We start from the raw sequence: 18875 nt of genomic DNA, 5'->3' as shown, positions 1-18875 counted from the left end.
TTCGCTGCCCAGCTCCTTGTCCACCACTGTATTCGTGCAGCCAATCGCTGCTTGCCTTTTGGACTCCACGCACGCGCACACATCTGCTGCCCAAACTTGGCAGTCGGTGTGCACTGTGTAAGCAGCCTTAGTATTCTGATGTATCTGTTTCTACAAGGGAGACGTGACATGTGTTCAATGGATGATAACAAAAGCCTTGTGATGTGTTAACATAGTAGCAAGGCCTGTGTTCTGCACTCCTGAGATATAAAGCATGTGGCTGTAACACTATTATTCCTCCTCTTCCGTCTTGGGAATTCTGGCCCCCTTTACAGAAATTTGGCAGTGGCATGTCTCTCTGTCAATAATTGAAAATTTTTAAAGCTGTGATAGAGCACGTTGAAATGTGGGATTAAAACTGTAATAGATGGAACTTTGAAACCTTTAAAAGACTAAATTGGATGATAACATGTCGTTAGTGGAAGGCACGTGTTTCATCCAACGGGGTAATATGTTTCAATGTTTAAAACGTTTCGCCCCCAGAACTTGCATGATGGCATTTTGTGGTGACTCTGTAGGTGATTGGGACATGGTCTCAATCTTGTTGGCTATCTAGCCTTTTTAGGAAGGCTAGCACCAACACAAGCTTGATTTCAGCAGACTCTTTTAGAGACTTTTGTCCCTTGCGACTAAGGTAGACTCAAGTAGCAGACCCTTGGACATGACAATCTCAACATTGTCATCTTCATCGGTGCATGTAGAAGAAGCCTCTCTACATAATCTCATTGCTCACGTAGACAATCTGGAACTCAATCTTTCGTTCAAGTTTATGTCGGAAATGAATAAAGAGATGATTGACACTAACCACTAGAACCATGATGGTCCATGAAATTAAAGAGTTATAGAGCAGTTGACCTTTAAAATGGAGACATGTAACTGTTGAAGCATAAAAAAGTTTCCTTTGCTTCAAGTCTTCTCAAGTATACATGTCACGTGACACATCCCAACCCTATGTGTCCGTGGACAAGCTACACCACAACAGGGTTCAGTCAGTTCAATCAAGTCTAGATTAGCAGTGATTTGGCACTTTTGTGAGTCTATTCGTAGACCGTGCATGCCCAGTCACTTAGCATAGATGCATATCCTTCGGTTGCACATAGCATGATCATCGGAATTCCCATCAGAATCCATTAGCATCAGTTAGGGGAATTTTCCAGTGCATTTAGCCTATTTTCCTATTTATTGGGATTTTCACTTATTATTTTTAAGTGACTTTCCAACAACAGTAGGTAGGGCAATTTTGCTAAGTTAATATATAAGCAAACCCAAGTTCACACTTTCTGGCAGAAGAGGCAGCAGGAGCTTCCCGCTCAACAGGCAACTTCTCAGCAGTAACCACCCCCCCCAGCAGTAGACCCTCGCCATCCTCCCACTTCCCTTGGCATTTTCCATCTCCAGTAGCCATCGCCATAGACCTCCAAGTGCTTGGCGTTTTTCAGCCCTTACCGGCAGCAGCATTAAGTCATCACTAACGCTAGCCACCCTTGATCACCCTCAGCGATTTCAGCCTCAAGCACATCCAGCCCTGGCGTTTTACTAACGCTAGACAATCAGCCATCTCAGCGTTTTTCTCAGCGTTTTCCAGCATTGAAGCAACCAGCGTTTCCAGCCCTCGACAGGGACATAAAAACGCAGCCAGAACAGGGCAGAAGGTCAGCGTTTTTATTCAGCCCTAAGCCCTGACACAACAGTCCTTTTGAGCCAGTAAAGCAACAAGAAAAACAGTCATTTCAGCCCCGAAACAGTCCAAGAATTTCAGCCTAAAGAAGATCACAGATTCAGCCATCGAGTCGTCGTCGTCATCGGCATAGTCCCATTGCATCAGTCCATTGCATACGCATTGTACACCTTTGTGCAATCAAGTAGACCACTCTCGCCGACGAGAGTGGGGCCTTCGGAGGAGGGTTTTACAACCTCTCGGTGTTGTATCTCTTCTCTCTCCTTCTCTCAGTCTCATTCACTTGCACGCACAATATCCACTCACTTTGTTCGTGACCACAGCACTCTACAAGACGGAAAGCTCTCTTTCCCTAAAGAAACTAAAAGGAACCTTGAGCAATAAAGATCACTAATCTTGAGAAAATACAACATTCATTCCGCTGCACCTTACATTGGTATGAGAGCTTTGGAAGTGTTCTGCATTACTCAAGGAAAGAACCACAAGAATTTTTTCGCTTGTTGCGATTGCACGAACCCAAGTTCACTTGGGCGTGGCGATTCCTAATCGTGTTTTGTTGAAGAGTGACAGGAATCCCAAGAAAGAAGGGCTTCTCCAGCCTCCCCTTGTGTCTCTTTTCACTCATTGAGAGCGGATCGTGCACTTAGCGGCCGGCCAATCGACGTGAGATGGGAAAAAGCAACCTTGGTGTGAGCGCAAGGCCGCCAAGGGGTGCGCCCGTAGAAAGGAGTAGAACTCGGGTGAAGAGAAGATCCTTCTCAAATGCGATTTGCAAGCGAAAGAAAACCTCAAGAACCCCAAGAACCCAAGACCCTCAAGACTCAAGAACCTCAAGAACCTCAAGACCCTCAAGAACCAAGTTCCTCGTGAACTTAAGAACCAAAGATCCTCGTGCATGGTCGTCACCCAAAGCGGCATGGATACTTCGCATTCAGGTGATGAGCATGAGAGAGGCGACGAAGGATTCTCCCCACCCGGAGATTTTTCCAACCCTCCCCCTTCGCCATCTACGCCACGAGTTGTCCTCACTCCTATGGAGATGATGGTCAAGTCGATGTTGGACATGATGGCACAACAACAAGAAACGAATCGAGTTGCATTGGCACAACTCGCAAGCAAAGCAGAAGAACAAGTAGCAAAGGACTGTGTACAAGAAGCCAAGGATCGTGAGCGCGACGAAAGAAACGCAAGATTGGCCGCACAACAAGAAGACAATCGACTTGCTCAGGAACGTGAGCGCATTGCTCTTGCCGCAAAACAAGAAGAATATCGACTTGCTCTCGAACGCGAGCGCGATGAACGAGATGCACGAAAAGCAGAAAAGGACGCCGAGCGTGAAGCTCAAAGGGAGCTTCGCAATCAAGAATTTATTGCCAAAATCCTAGCCTTGAAGACCGAACCACCCAAAGATCGTGGAAGTTCGTCAAGTGGCGCAAGTCACGACGCGGATTCCAACCATCCAGACACATAAAAGTTGACTTTCAGTAAGTATGACGGTAAGATGGATGCTACAGTTATTCATTCTTGGTTGCATCAATTTAGTGCTTATTTTGCGACAACTAAGAAGACAGGAAATAGCAAAGTTTTGACGACAGCTATGTACCTTGTCGGTGATGCCATCAATTGGTACCCCGCATGGCAAGAGGCACAGACTCATGTTGAATGAAGAGCGCAAAGAGGCTTTTCTCTTTGGATTGGACGAGTATATCAAGTACGATGTCAAGGTACTCGATCCAATCGATCTCAACAAGGCGGTAGCGATTGCTCTCGCATAGGAGATGAAGCACAACAAGGGAAAGCCTAAGGAGAACAAGACTTTCACAAGTACCTCGCAGACTTCTCAGAACGGTAAGAACGGTAAGAATGGTAAGAATGATAACTCTTCTAACCAATCTTCCAACAGTCTCTCATCAAAGAATTCTTTCAATGAATCTGAGGGTAAGGCTAACACAATTGCTAAACCTAAGCTTAGTCCAAAGGAAAAGGTAGCACAAGGAATTGTAGGAGGATACATCACTTCGGAAGAACAAAGCACTTATTCTAAGGAAGGTCGTTGTTTTCATTGTCACATTAAGGGTCACATAAAACGAACATGTCCTAAGCTTGACTCGAATGAATCTAAAGGACCCACAACACCCACTACATCTGTCAATGCAATGAATGATAACACGATTGTGCCCAAAGTTTCTCAAGACCCTCCCATTGATAATTCACTCATTAAATGTTATGGTCGTACGTCGGGGCACCGTTTTGTCATATTGTTTGACCCAGGTAGTATGCATGATGTGATCAGCTCCTCTCTTGTTGAGAGAGCCCGCCTCGAAGTTAGTCCGAGATCTCCTATCGAGGTCTCTGGCTTTCGTCCTGGTATGGACACTCTCATCACCGAGGAATGCCTTGATGTGTTATTTGAAATTAAACAGACTGCCTTTACTAGAAGTTTTGTTGTTTCTCCTCTCTCAGGATGTGATGATTTTGGGCATTCGATGGTTTCGTGATAATGACGCTCTCATGGATTTTCTGACTAACACTATCACTCTCAATGCCAAAAGTGATTCTTCTATTGTCATTCATGGAGAGGACATTGCTCATTCTCCATCTCTCATTGCTAATATGCAGGACAAGATTGGCAAGATTCAGGAGAAGGAGACTCTTTCAGTCTTTTTTTCTCCACAGCATGACACACAGGATTTGCATGATTATGAGAAGCATGATGATTTGAATGATAATGATTTGCATGATGATTTGGATGACAAAGACAAGCATGATGACTTGCACGAAGATGATGTGATTGATGATGTGTTAGTGGATGCTTTTTCTAGCGAAGCTAACCTCGTTGTAGATTCGATCAATCATGAAGATCCGATCTTGGCTTTCGAGTCGAGGTCCCCCAGATCCCCCACAAGAAGATCCGATAGATCCCGAAGAAGCGATCTTGGCTCTCGAGCCTTGGTCCAAAAAACCATCACAGGAAGTATTATGTGTTCGCATGATTGATACACACGCATTGTTCGAGTGTTTCATTCGTGAAGGTTTCCTGTATTTTAGTCAGCATCGTTATGTGATCCCTTTTCCTAGGCATGACATATTGTATGTTGAGCACGTTTCTATCATGGATGAGTACGAATATATGCGGATTATTCATGAAAAGCTGAAAAGTTTGTATGTCAGGAAGTCACATTCCATGTCTCTTTCTTGGCATGACACAGTTTCCGAAAGATCACATGATAGTATGAGCACCAAGCATGGGCATTTCCATTGTGATTTGCCACAGTTGATTGATTCCGATCAAACCGAAACGATTCGATCTCATTGTTTGCATATGTTTGATGAACGGTTTGTCACTCCGTCTCTATGTTCATTTACATTGTATACACAGTCTTTAGAGAAGACAAGATTTTTTTCCTTCACTTTACATGGAATGGGTATGTTCATGGTTTTGTGTTGGAGATGGTTTCAAGAATTTTCAGCCATGGAGATTCTTGAAGACGACAGAAGCAGGTCTCTAGACAAAGTTGAAGCAAGAAAGGAGATTCAGAAGACTTTGTGTCGCTTTAAGCGCGGCCCAAAGAAGCAAGCGTTGCAGACCTTTATGAAGTTCAAGTACCGCTCGACCCACACAGTAGAGTGGGCCGGTGAAGAGTCCCTTCCAGGATTTCGGATGCTGTTGGCGATCTCCCTCGACGCCATACAATTCGGTACTAGTACCTCACTTTGAAAAGGAGGGGATGTCACATGACACATCCCAACCCTATGTGTCCGTGGACAAGCTACACCACAGCAGGGTTCAGTCAGTTCAGTCAAGTCTAGATTAGCAGTGATCTGACACTTTTGTGAGTCTATTCGTAGACCGTGCATGCCCAGTCACTCAGCATAGATGCATATCCTCCGGTTGCACACAGCATGATCATCGGAATTCCCATCAGAATCCATTAGCATCAGTTAGGGGAATTTTCCAGTGCATTTAGCCTATTTTTCTATTTATTGGGATTCACTTATTATTTTTAAGTGACTTTCCAACAACAGTAGGTAGGGCAATTTTGCTAAGTTAATATATAAGCAAACCCAAGTTCACACTTTCTGGCAGAAGAGGCAGCAGGAGCTTCCCGCTCAACAAGCAACTTCTCAGCAGTACCCCCCCCCCCCCCCCCCCCCCCCCCCCCAAGCAGTAGACCCTCGCCATCCTCCCACTTCCCTTGGCGTTTTCCATCTCCAGTAGCCATCGCCATAGACCTCCAAGTGCTTGGCGTTTTTCAGCCCTTACCGGCAGCAACATTAAGTCATCACTAACGCTAGCCACCCTTGATCACCCTCAGCGATTTCAGCCTCAAGCACATCCAGCCCTGGCGTTTTACTAACGCTAGACAATCAGCCATCTCAGCGTTTTCCAGCATTGAGGAAGCGGCAGCAACCAGCGTTTCCAGCCCTCGACAGGGACATAAAAACGCAGCCAGAACAGGGCAGAAGGTCAGCGTTTTTATTCAGCCCTAAGCCCCGACACAACAGTCATTTTCAGCCAGTAAAGCAACAAGAAAAACAGTCATTTCAGCCCCGAAACAGTCCAAGAATTTCAGCCTAAAGAAGATCACAGATTCAGCCATCGAGTCGTCGTCGTCATCGGCATAGTCCCATTGCATCAGTCCATTGCATACGCATTGTACACCTTTGTGCAATCAAGTAGACCACTCTTGCTGACGAGAGTGGGGCCTTCGGAGGAGGGTTTTATAGCCTCTCGGTGTCGTATCTCTTCTCTCTCCTTCTCTCAGTCTCATTCACTTGCACGCACAATATCCAGTCACTTTGTTCGTGACCACAACACTCTACAAGACGGAAAGCTCTCTCTTTCCCTAAAGAAACTAAAAGGAACCTTGAGCATTAAAGATCACTAATCTTGAGAAAATACAGCATTCATTCCGCTGCACCTTACAATACAACTTTTTTTGGTGGCAACCATAGGTTGGAGATTGCAAACATAGTCTGATGTGGGCTCAGTTCCAAAGATGCAATTGGCAAGGCCCTTGTACCTACAAATATAGAATTTTGTGGGTGCTCTTCCCTTTGCGGCTCGAGTCAAACTTTCTTTCTTGGCTGTGCATATCTTCAGTTTTATAAGTTTCCTCTGGAAGTTAATCCCTTAAGCTACTTGTCCCTACGTGATCCTTGCTACCTCTTCCTTGGTTGCAACCTGTCCACTTATGGTTGCCTTGTACGGCTCTAGATTTGTCAAGATTTGTTCATTTTCCTCGGCAGCTTTTCAGCATTTGTTGTTGAGGGGATGTATTAGAGCATTATGTTCACCTTCCAGATGGTGTTCCTCTTGCTTACAGGCTTCTCATCACGTGTGCATTGATCTTTGGTTGTGGGTTGGCCACCCATACACTTGCTGGAAAGGGATCTTAGGCACATTTAGGGTTTGCACCAACACTTTGCCCTTCTCAAACTTGTTTTGGCTGTTTTCATATTTTTAGCATAAGGGTTTTTATTTTTTGGTCATTGTATTTGACAGAGATATTTGCTCGACCTTACCTTGCCCCACTATTATGTGACCTTTGACAGAGATATTTGCTCGACCTTACCTTGCCCCACTGTTATGTGACCTAGGGTACTCTCTGGCCTTTGTCCAAAGTTTACCATCTCAAGTAATTGGGTTCCCTAGCCTTCCATCTCTCCTCTCATGTTATTTTGGCCTTTTGAAGACATTAATATAACATTTCATTTCTCTCTCTCTCTCTCTCTCTCTCTCTCTCTCTCTCTCTCTCTCTCTCTCGTGTCATTGTCTCTTTCCTTTCTCCTTCCACTACACACTCTGACACATACCAACTCGAAACAATGCTCAAATAGCACACACCTCACTCAAGAGAATCAAGAGATGAGATTCCTCTGTGAGATGCATTAGCCCTTCAAGTGGGCATCCTTGATGGATTTCTTTATTAAGTTGATGTGAAGCATGACTATAAAGCCGCTCTTTGCCTGAGACCACTCTCAATAGCTAGCTACAACTTGTTCATAGGCTACACTTTCATAGCTCTAGGTGCTAAAAGCCATTGCTAAAAACAAGTAGGCCGTGAAAGAAGCTTTACACAAACCACAAGCATGTTAGGCTTCACGCAAAAGCATATGCGTTGATCTACCTATGTGTCATGTGCACAACTAACCCTATGTGCATGTGGACAAGCTTACTCCTATATCTAGGGTTTAGGACAGCCTTTTTAAGTGTTCCGGCACATTTGTGAGTATGTATGCAAGATGTGCATGTCCAGGCACTCTAGAGTAGTTTCATACATGTCACAAATCAGCCCTTAAAGTGAGGCGCATAACACAAATCAGCTCTAAAAGTGGGGCGCCCTTCTTTTTATAAGCCAAGGGATTGGATAATTGAAAAGCCAAAGGTCGGACATATGAAAAGTTTAAGGTCGGATAAATGAAAAGAAAAAGGTCAAACAATTGAAAAGCCAAAGGTCAAGGGCACTGAAAAGGCTATGCTAGTACCTATATAAAGACCTCTTGGGGGAATTTGTTTTTGGGCGATCTCTCTTTTTGAGCATTTGTGAAGACGACTAAGGCTTTGAGCTTTCTTGAAGATGACGAAGGCTTGAGCACTTGTGAAGATCAAGAAGGCCTTGAGCACTTGTGACAACAACTTGTATTGGCCTTCTTTTGCAATATAAAAGAAATACCCTTGGGGGGGCTCATCTTGAGGGCCAACGCTTCTAGGGAAGCAACTCCATCTTCCTGTGTCTCTTGTGTTTGCTCTGTGTGTGTGTGTGTGTGTGTGTGTGTGTGTGTGTGTGTAAGTTGAAGTGTTTGCTATTGTGATTCACCATCTGTTCTTAATGTACCGAAAGGTTTCAGTGGTATCAGAGCTCAGTCGATTGTTCTTCCGAAGTAGAGCTTGAGAACGACACCAATGAGAAAGATCCTGGAGAGGATCTTGTCTCTGAGGCAGATGATGAAGAAGTAGCTAAAATAGAAACCATGCAACGCAAGCAATAGTTTCTTGTTGCTACTAAGGATCCAAAGCTTTCAAAGTCCATTCCGGCAAAGGATCTTGATACGACGGTAAGCAGTGGAACGCAAACATTCCACAGTTTTTGGAAAGGGCGACTCAAGAAAGATTGGCTGCAGAGCAGAACGAGAAAGGTAGAAGGTCTGACTTAACATGAGGTAAGACAAACAAATTTATGGGGAGACTCTATTTTCTTTGAAGCAGCTGACGATTTGTGTTCGTCTCAAGAAAGGCGAGGTTTCTATGATGCTTATTTTGAAAATCTTGAAGACGAAGCAGGTGATCATATTGCTAGGCATATGGGAGATGAGCAGACTTCAATTTGGAAATGCTTATGGACACACATAGAATAATCTCTGTTATACAATTCCTTTGGATGGATTGAGTCCAGTGAGCAGTTTAGAAGACTACAAGGAAGGAGGGCAAAGTGTAAAGTTTTCCATCTTTGATGGAAAACAAGATGAGAAGAAGAACTGAAGAAGAGAGATTCACTCGTTGAGTACGATCAAATATCTTGGAAGGTGTACTATCCAGTGGCATGTTTTAGACACGTTCCGCTTGCAGAACAGATTGAAAAGTATTGTTGTGGATTTCCTATGGAGCTTAATCACTATTGCTTGAAGCATAAAAGTCGAAGCATTCAAGAGATGATGCGACATGGAGCAAATGGTTTCGCTATTCTAAAAGATAGGATGACTTTTTTTGATGAAGAAAGTTCTAGGAAGTTTAACAAGAATTTCTCTAAGGCGAACTACAACATAAAATTTAACCAAACTAACTTGACTTTCAAAGTTAGCGAAGAACAGAGAAAGCAATGGAGCAAAGAGGGAAGGTGCTTCAAATGTGGTGTTCAGGGACATATTGTCAAAGTCGACGATGCGGAAGCGTAGAGACCAAGGGGAGAGAGAGAGAGAGAGAGAGAGAGAGAGAGAGAGAGAGAGAGTCTCCTAAACCAATCAACCTTGGCAATGAATAATTGAATGTGTATACAATGGAGGCAAGGGGTAGCTTATATAGCAAGCCTAGTAAATTGCTCTACCCAAGACAAATAAATAAAATAAATACCTAGAAGCCAAACTAAATAATGGGATCACATTGGGCAGTTCACTTGAGATGCCTAAACTTTAATACCCCCTTTGCAACTCATAGTGGACATCAATAGTGAGACCAAGTCGATGAAGAAGCTACCAGGGACACCTCAATAGAAGGCCTTGGACTACTAAATACACCTCGGTGTTGCTCTCCTCAACTTTGTACCTGAAAACAATGCCATGACGGGCAGGATAGTATCAACCTCAAAAAGGCAAGAGTTCGCTAGTGAAGAGAATGAATCAAGGGAACCAAATGACAAGTCATCATCGGATTCTGAAGAATCAGAGGGTTCCGACGAACTAAGGAAACCAAATGCAAGTTAATCAAAGGATTCTAGAGAAACAGGAATCAGATGATAGTGCGTCTTAGGGTTCCGATGATTGACTTGGACGTGCCAATGGACAGGGGAAGAGAAAGACGCTACCCGTGCAGGTCCCAAGGCACAAGGAAAGAAAGGAAAAAGGGAATCAGCTGGTAGATCGGAACCTTCCCCAGACCCAGGATAAGATTTTTGAAGCTGACCAAAACACGAGGGACTTGGACACTGCTTTTGCCAAGGTTCGAGAGGCTTTAGAGAAGTCTCAAGAACGACATAAGAAGGTAACAGATCGATATTGTTGAGACTTGAAATTAAAGGAAGACGGCATGCCTAAGGAAATGAAAGGGAAAGGAGTGGCTTTTTCCAAAGCTTAGCATGAGGTATTATGACCCTTTCCAGATTAAAGAAAGATAAATGATGTCTCCTTTTGACTCAAGCTGCCCGATACTTGGAAGATTCACAATGCATTCCATGTGAGTCTTTATAAACCTTTTAAAGGTGAGGTGCCAGTTGATGGGGAGCTTGATGAGCAACCCGAAGTGGAAGAGAGCGAGGAGATACTCGTTCCTGAAAGATTTTGGCACACAAGAAAAGAAAGATCAAAGGTAAAGTGATTCGGCGGTTCTTGGTTAAATTCAAGAACTACCCGACATTAGATGCGAAGTGGATGGAGGAGGACCTAGCAGATACTCCTCAGATTTTGGAACTTTACCTTGAAGCATTCGGTTTAGCATCGTCTACTTTGATAGAACCTCGAATTTAGCAAGATCAAATCTGGTGCAGCAGGCTCGCACAAGAGGGGAGTCACTCCGCTCCTTTGTCAACAGATTACCTCGATTGAATAAGGTCATTGATGTCCCCTTGGAGTTTTAGGGATACTAATGGGTTGACAATATTCTGTTGAATGACTTTATGAACCGGAATTCCCGAAATTGAACATGATTGATTTGTACTCTCTCATTTGACTTGTTTGAGTGTAGGAACTGAAAGACGAAATGACTGAAGCATTTCGGTCTCATAAATCTCTATAGACATGATCGCAATAAGGATTAGTTAATCGGGCATTAGTGATGGATCTAGATGCGATTAAGAAATAGATTGCTAGCAATCATGGTTTGAGATTTGGAATCAATTTTTCTGTGATTGATTTGTCATGTGATGTCGTATGATGTGATTGTCCTTTTTGTACAAGTGCTAGATGTGTCGTGTCTAGTGCATCAGTACTTAGAGTCAGTGTCTGCTGAAATGGTTTATGGCCTCTGTTTGTTTGCAGGCGTAATCGAGGGTGATTACAATTGTTTCAAGAGGGCGGTATGTCACAAAATGATGACATGGCATGATTGCCCACGGACTGAGTGTACGGACGGATGACGTGGTAGCGGGCAGTACGAATTTTCGGGATTTGCGTTGGCGTGCTAAAGTAACAGACAATATGGATTTTCGAGATTTGCACTGACAGTGCTGGCGTGGCAGCCTGTACGGATTTTCGTTAATTGCGCTGGATGCTTTTACTGGTAGATTTGGGAACAATTGCTTTTGGGAGAAGTTTACATGCTTTTGGGGATCTGCTTTTAGCACCCCTTGTAATCTTTATAAGTGACCCCAGGGGGCTCACTTCTTAGAGCATCTGGACGCAGAGTTTGAGAGCGAGCACCCGCGGGAGTTGTACTTTACTCAAAGATTAATATAAAAAGAAATACTGAAAGGGGCGCCTGTCTTTGGGGCCAATACCTCTGGGCTATGTCGGGCCGTGTCGACTCTCTCTCTCTCTCTTCTTTCTATTAAAGTTCAGGGATTATGAAGTTTCTGTTCGTGTGTTGCTATTGATTTCTCGCTTGGAGTGTCCAAGCCGGTTACACCCAACCGCATACTCGAAGGACTTGGCAAGCTTTCAAGACTACTTTTGCATGAAGCTACGTGACCTCCCTGTTCGAAGTCTAGATTTTGTGCGAATGGGGAAACTTGAAAATGCTTGCCTCGGCAACCATGCAAGACTACAACCAAAGGTTCCTCGATGTTTACCTTCCGGTGTCTTTCTCTAAGCTGACTCCCTTGGAGGACCAATGTGAGCGATATACCATTGGAATGCCATCACACTTGCATGAATATTGTCTTTCCAAACAAGTATCAACAATGCAAGAACTTATGGACCATTCAACGGTCGGATAAAAGCTTATGAAAGGAAAGCTTGAGTCTACTACAGAAGGCCCCTTACAAATACTCGGAATCCTCGGCCACTACGAACAAACCCCCAGGAATCTCGTAAAAGCCAACCACAAAGGCCTCGCTTGACACTACAATAACAAGACTCTTTACTGCAAGAAGCCTGAAGACCGATGTTGTAGATGTTTTCAATTAGGGCATAATTTTATAATTGTCCTCAACGGACAAATCGACTTGGAGCGCCGACCCCTACTCCGACAGTCGAGAGATCCTCAGAACCACCTCCGGCTAAGCGAGCTAGATCTGCAATTGGAATCGTTCCTGACATTTATGGCATTAATCTCAAAAGTTCTAGTGAATTGTGCAGAGCTTATGGGAAAATCAACGGCTTCAAAGCAATTATTTTCTTTGATCGAAGAGCCATTGAAAATTTTATCCATCCTGACTTCCTCAACCAGATGGACTTTGACAACGATCCACAAGCTGTAGAACTTGAAGCCGAGCTAGCCACGTGACAAACTCAAAAAGTGGTACCAGTCCTATCCAAGGATACCATGGAAAGGCGGACTTCCACATCATGAAGTATGCAATTGCGATGCTCTCTTGGGCATGCCTTGGCACAACAAGAATGATGCGACCAAAGAAAACCTTGAATGAATTTTACAATTGCTTTGTATTTAGATACTTTTTTTGAACTTTGTTTGAAAAATACTGTCTGGAATTTTCTTGAAATGGATGCTATCTGTTTTGAACGTGTTTTGGTGTCGATTTGAGATTGCTTGATTCTGGTTTTGATGGTGGATTCGATATTATTTGAGAACTCATGGCTCGGGCTTTTGCGGGAAGGTATTGAAGAATAGATGTTTGCGAGTGTTTGAATATTCTCATGGCCCGGACCCTTGTCGTTATTTGCTGGGGTAGTATTGGATGTCCGAAAAATTGGTGTTTTTACTCATGGCCTGGACCTTCTTGATTAATTGCGGGAAGAATATTGAAAAGGAAACAGGATTTAGTATTTTCTCTCGGAACCTCCAAGTGACGCAGGTTGCGGTCTTGGGGGCATTGGTTGTAAAAGGCCTCTATATTTCATGGTCCGGACCTTTTTAGGTTTTTTGCGAGAGGAGTGATGAGGAAGTCGTCGAATAACTCATGGCCTGGACTTGGATGGTTATTTTTGGGGCGAGTGTTCATCGGCGACCATGTGTTTCTGTGTCTTGTAACATGCATATGGACACATCTGTGTTGCATCATGATGTGCCATTCTACTTGAATGAGATTATCTGAGTATGTAATTGTAGTGCATCGAGACACCCGTTACAAATCAACGCGGTTTGGGTGTCATGGCTAATTTTGCTATGCTAGAATACGAAGAGCTTCGATATGGAATGAGCAAACAAAATGACCCTCGAATATTATTTTTCTAACTTGAGTTGTTTTGTATATATAATTGTGGATGATTATTCTTCTTTCAAGAAGGGGGAATGTCACAAACTGCTGACGTGTTAGGTCATTGAAGATCCTAGCCAACTTGCAAACCCCAGCCGATGGGCCTAAACCCTAGCAGAAGCAGAAGAAAAGGAAGTCCTCACCAACTTACAGACCCTTGCCAAGTGGCCCAATTATTAACTAAGGGTTAGGAATCAGGATTAATATCCTAACCCATAACAACTTATGGAACCGTGGTGGATGGGGCCTAACTTATTGAAAACACCCACACACACAAATTATTGTGTTAGAAACTGACGACGTGGTGGCTGTACGAACACCCACATTTTGCGTTGAAGCGATGATGTGGCAGTGTACAGATTTCTGTGAATGCCCATAGCGCCAGCTTTTGGGATCATATGCTTTTAGACCTGAAGCTTTTCATTTAGATTGCTTTTGATGGCCAAGGGCCGTTATATATGAACCAAGGGCTCACTCTGTGGCATCCTTTCTGCGGGAGATGCAGAGCAATGCTGCATGCGTTGTATTGAGTTAAAACAATATAAAGAAATTCCAAAAGGAGCATCATAGTTTGGGGCTAGTTTTCTTTGGGGGTGGAACTACGCCACTCCGTGTCTCCTGTGAAGTGTTTCTCTCTCAGTTCAGCTGTTTGAAGCGTCTAAAGTCTGTTCAGTCTGTTCTTTTCCATCATGTTACATTTCTAATACCCAGGATTGACGACGCCCTTGATTGACTTCAGGGATCAAGTCATTTTAGGAGGATTGACCTTAAAAGTGGCTATCATCAGAGCCGGATTGCTCCTTGGGATGTTCACAAGACAACATTCCATACCACTTTTGGACTCTATAAGTTTTTAGTGATTCCTTTTGGCCTCACTAATGCTCCGGCTCTATTTAACCTGATTATGGACGTCCGACTCTTTTGAGAGCACCGGCAATTTGCGGAGACATTCTTTGATGATATCATTATCTTCTCCAAGTCGGAAATAGAACATCAAGAACATCTCCCAAACTTTGTGAGATCATAAGTTGATTATCAATGGCAAGAAGAGCGAGTTCTTCATGCACGAGATACAGTTTCTTGGATATATTATTTCTCTAGAGGGTCGTCAGGATGGATCCGGCCAAGAGATACACTTTCTTGAATATATTATTTCTCTAGAGGGTGGCTACGATAGATCCGGCCAAGGTTGCAGCTATGGCCACTAGTTACATGCAAGATGTGCATAGTTTCGCGGGGCTATGTTCTTACTACAAAAGGTTTATTTTCAAATTTTCAGAAATTGCAGCACCTTTACATGATTTTGACCAAGGAAGGTGCTCCCTTTTCTTGGAAACAAACACGGATTACAACTTTTGAACGACTAAAAGAAAAGCTTATAATTGGATCAATTTTTGTGCTTCCCAATCTGTAGATGTCACAAACTGGTGACGTGGCTGGCCCCGGACACACACACTGTTGACAAGCTCCGTAAAATGTGTCGACAGGCTGACCCGGCAAACGTACGCCCACAATTTCCACTTACTGTTGACGTGGTAGAATTTTCGCAAAACGCGTTGGTCTGCTGACGTGGCAGTACATACAGATCTCTGCAATTAACGCTGGCCAGCTTTTGGGAATAATGCGTTTGAGTTTGAGAAGCTTTTGAGTAAAACTTTTTAGGGCTTTGCTTTTGGGCATCCCTTGTAAGAATAAATAAGCCTCAAGGGCTCACTTCTCTGGGCATTTGGACGTAGAGATAGAGAGTGAGCACCCGCGGGCTCTTGTACTTTGCACAGATTAATATAAAAAAAAATAACGGAAGGGGCGCTAGTCTTTGGGGCCAATACCTCTTGGCACGGAACTACACCGGGTGGTGTCGTCTTTTGTGAACTGTTTTAAAGTAAATCTCTCTTGTCTCGCGGTAGAATCTAGACTTGGGGTGTCCAAGTTTGTTACAGTGGTATCAGAGTGCGGTCAATTTCTCTTCTCTGGGAAATCCGATTCTTTTCTCGCGACACTTATGGATTCCAACAAGAATCATTCGACTTCTTCTGCATCTGCTGATGCGGGAGGAGATCACGAAGAAGATTCAATCGAATTAACAGAGGAAGAGTACGGGCCACCTCGGCCTACTCAGTACGAACTTCAAGAGATGGAACGTCGATAGCAGGTTGACAAGCGTACAAAGCAGATGAATAAATTTGCGAAGGATTCTCACTTCGCAAAATTTTTGTCTCAGCAATCCATCGTAGAAGTGCACACCCAGTGGCAGAAAGCCACCGAACCACCAATAAAACCGGCAATCGAGAAACCTCCTTCTCCGAGGATGTTTATAGAACAAGAATTACAGGAGGTGGTTTAGACTCAAATCAGTCCGCCTTTGGACGCGAACAATCAATCCAAAAAGCAAGTGAAAAAGCGCAAGAAGGGGACTAACTACCCTGGTTATTTGGGCCGCCAATCTTCTTTTGCATCTGCAAGAAAGCAGAAGAAGCGTGTACGATTTGAAGGACTACCCAGTTCTTCTTCCTCTTCTTCTGACAGTTCTTCTAGCTCTTTTGACTCGAGCAAGGAGGATAGAAAAGGCAAAAAGCAAAGCAAAAAGAAAAGCTTCGGAAGGGGCAAGAAAAAAGCAAAGAAACCCAGATTTTGCCCAGTTTCTGACAGTTCTACAGAGGAGTCATCCTCTGACAGTTTGGACTCCGATGACCACATGTTTTATGCAAAGAAGAAGCATTTTTACAAAGCCAACCAATATGACTTCCTCGAAGACAAAAGCAAGAAAGTAAAAGAATTCAAAGAAGGTGGACAGTCGAAAAAATTTGAATTGTTTTCAGGGTTCCGAGATGCTCCGAGGGCTTTGGCCTTCATTCCGCAGTTTGACATAGCCTTCTCTGGAGGGCACTACTCAGAGCACTCCAAGATTAGGAGGGCTGCATCTTTTCTTAAAGACAATGCTCGAACATGCTGGGCCACTCTTGTTCTGAGGAAGGAAGCTCTAGTCAAGTGGTTGGAATTCAAAAGGCTCTTCATTTCTTCCTGGCCGATTCAAGAGTACGAACGAGATATATGAACCTCTTGGAACCATCTTCGGATGACCAAGGGAGATTCTTTGGACGCTTATTGCGAGAGATTTTGGGACTCTTTTCTACCAACCTCTTCATTTAAGGTGGTCTCTTTTAAAGAACAGATTGAGTGGTTTTGCTGCGGACTCCCTACAGAGATCCGAGATTACTACCTTGAACAAAAGTCAAATTCTATTAATGGGTCATGCTAAACGGGGTTTTTCAATACATTCGGGAAATTTGACTTTCCCCACTGATGAGATTCTGACTCAGAGAACCCGACAGACCTCCAACAATGAAAGTAGAAAGAAAAAGAGTTCTCAAGAAAAGAATGATAAGGATACACGACCCCGGCTCACTCTTTGAGAGAGGGCCAATTATATCAGAGAGGAGAAGTGTTTTGGTTGCGGGGAACATGGGCACATCTCCGCAAAGTGCCCCAAAAAGGCAAAACAAGAACAAACTGAAGACAGGCTAGAGAGTTCGAGAAATGTGGTAGAAAAGGCAAGATAAAAGCAGGACTGGTATCAAATTGCATGGGTACTGACCCAAGCCTGATTGATGAAAGTATAGAACTTTGCCAAGCTTGGAGCAAAGTGAAAGATCAAGAAGCCCCGATTTTCTTCGATGGAGGAGCCAAGGCCAACTCCATTTCACTTGAATTGGCGGCGCGGCTCAAGATGACACCCGACAAGATGGGACCACCAGCTGAGGAAGTTCTAGCGGCCCCCGGACGGGACATAGCCATTACACTTGTCATTGGTAAACTTCGGTTGCATTGTCAGGGGTATTTAGGGCAGGAGGACTTTTACATAATGCCCTTGGAAGGTTGTGACGTTGATAAACCACTTTTGGTCTGTACAAAGTAGTGCGTATATGTATGGTCATATGTACAAAAGGATGTAAATACATGCATTTGGGAGATTTGTAAAGTGGTTTTGAGTTTTAAACGTGGTGCAACGTGTGTACATTGTAAAGGTTCATGCTTGCGTGCTGATAGTTGGGCACATGTACATGCCTAGATAGGGTATCAAGGCCTTGGATGTGGTCCCAAGTGGCTTATTTTGGCTCTAGGGAATGTGTTTGAGCTTTTTAGAATGTAAATAATGCAAGCGAGAAGTGTGGGCACTCTCGGCCGGTCCGGGAAGTTGGACACATGCGGTAATTGTCTATTTGCGGTGCCTGATCTGCGGTGATGCGTGCACCACCCTAGAAGTGGTCAAAAATGGTATATGAGCATGTGGAAATGATATTTGGGTATCAAGGACCAAGCCTAAAAAATTTGGTTGATTTTGGAGTCTGTTTGGTATTTTTCCCGCAAAAAATGCCCACCGCGGGTCAAAACTAGGGCTAAAAAGGTAAAAAATGACCAAAAATGGTGTGAAAATGCTGAAATTTGACACATCACACACGGTGCCGTGATAGTTCAAGATGAGAGAGAACTTTGGAGACCCAATGTCAACACTTTCACCTCTCTGTGTGTGGGAGGAAGAAGGGTTCCTATAGGTGGTTTAATGCAGTCCCGTCGCGTTCGCATCCTATTTTCGAGTGTGTGGAGGAGTGAATGAGAGCTTTTTCTCTTCAATTTTGCACTTGGGAGAGTCTATGGAAGTTTTGAGGTTTCCATGTATGTGTGTGTGCGAGGAATTAAGGGAAGAAGGGACGGCTTTCTGCAAGACTATGTGACTATATCGGTGCCATTTGCTAAAAGTCTGTTCACTGTGCTCTTTTCTATTGACACGTTGGAAAGAGGGAAGGGGGATCAAACCCAGCACACGTCAAACTGCCTCTCTATAGCCCAGGGAATATTCGGTACCCCTAACCACTCAGAAATTCACACACACGCACACTTTTCTGTAAAACTCTACTACCAGGCTCGCCTTGGAGCATCACCGACCACACACACTCACTTAGAAACTCCAAACTCCAACCAAAACTGGCTCGACAACATACAACCATAACTGCTAATGCATAGCACACTCATCCAATCTGCAAACACACAGTAAGCCCGCCCAACCTCTCTCTCCCCCTCTCTCTGCACACACACAAAAAGACCCGGAGCCAACACTACCACGGGTGCTATGC

At 44.0% G+C, this 18875-nt stretch overlaps 1 protein-coding gene across 1 annotated transcript in view; it reads left to right on the top strand.

The window, feature by feature from the left end:
* Window positions 1-18875, top strand: part of LOC147434324 (putative E3 ubiquitin-protein ligase XBOS32) — a 57162-nt gene that overhangs the window by 2749 nt on the left and 35538 nt on the right. The window lies entirely within an intron of this gene.

The sequence above is a fragment of the Adiantum capillus-veneris genome, chromosome 19 (assembly GCF_014529385.1).
Source record: "Adiantum capillus-veneris isolate H3 chromosome 19, ASM1452938v2, whole genome shotgun sequence".
In the NCBI taxonomy this organism is placed as follows: domain Eukaryota; kingdom Viridiplantae; phylum Streptophyta; class Polypodiopsida; order Polypodiales; family Pteridaceae; genus Adiantum; species Adiantum capillus-veneris.
This window is presented reverse-complemented; position numbering and strand designations above follow the sequence as displayed.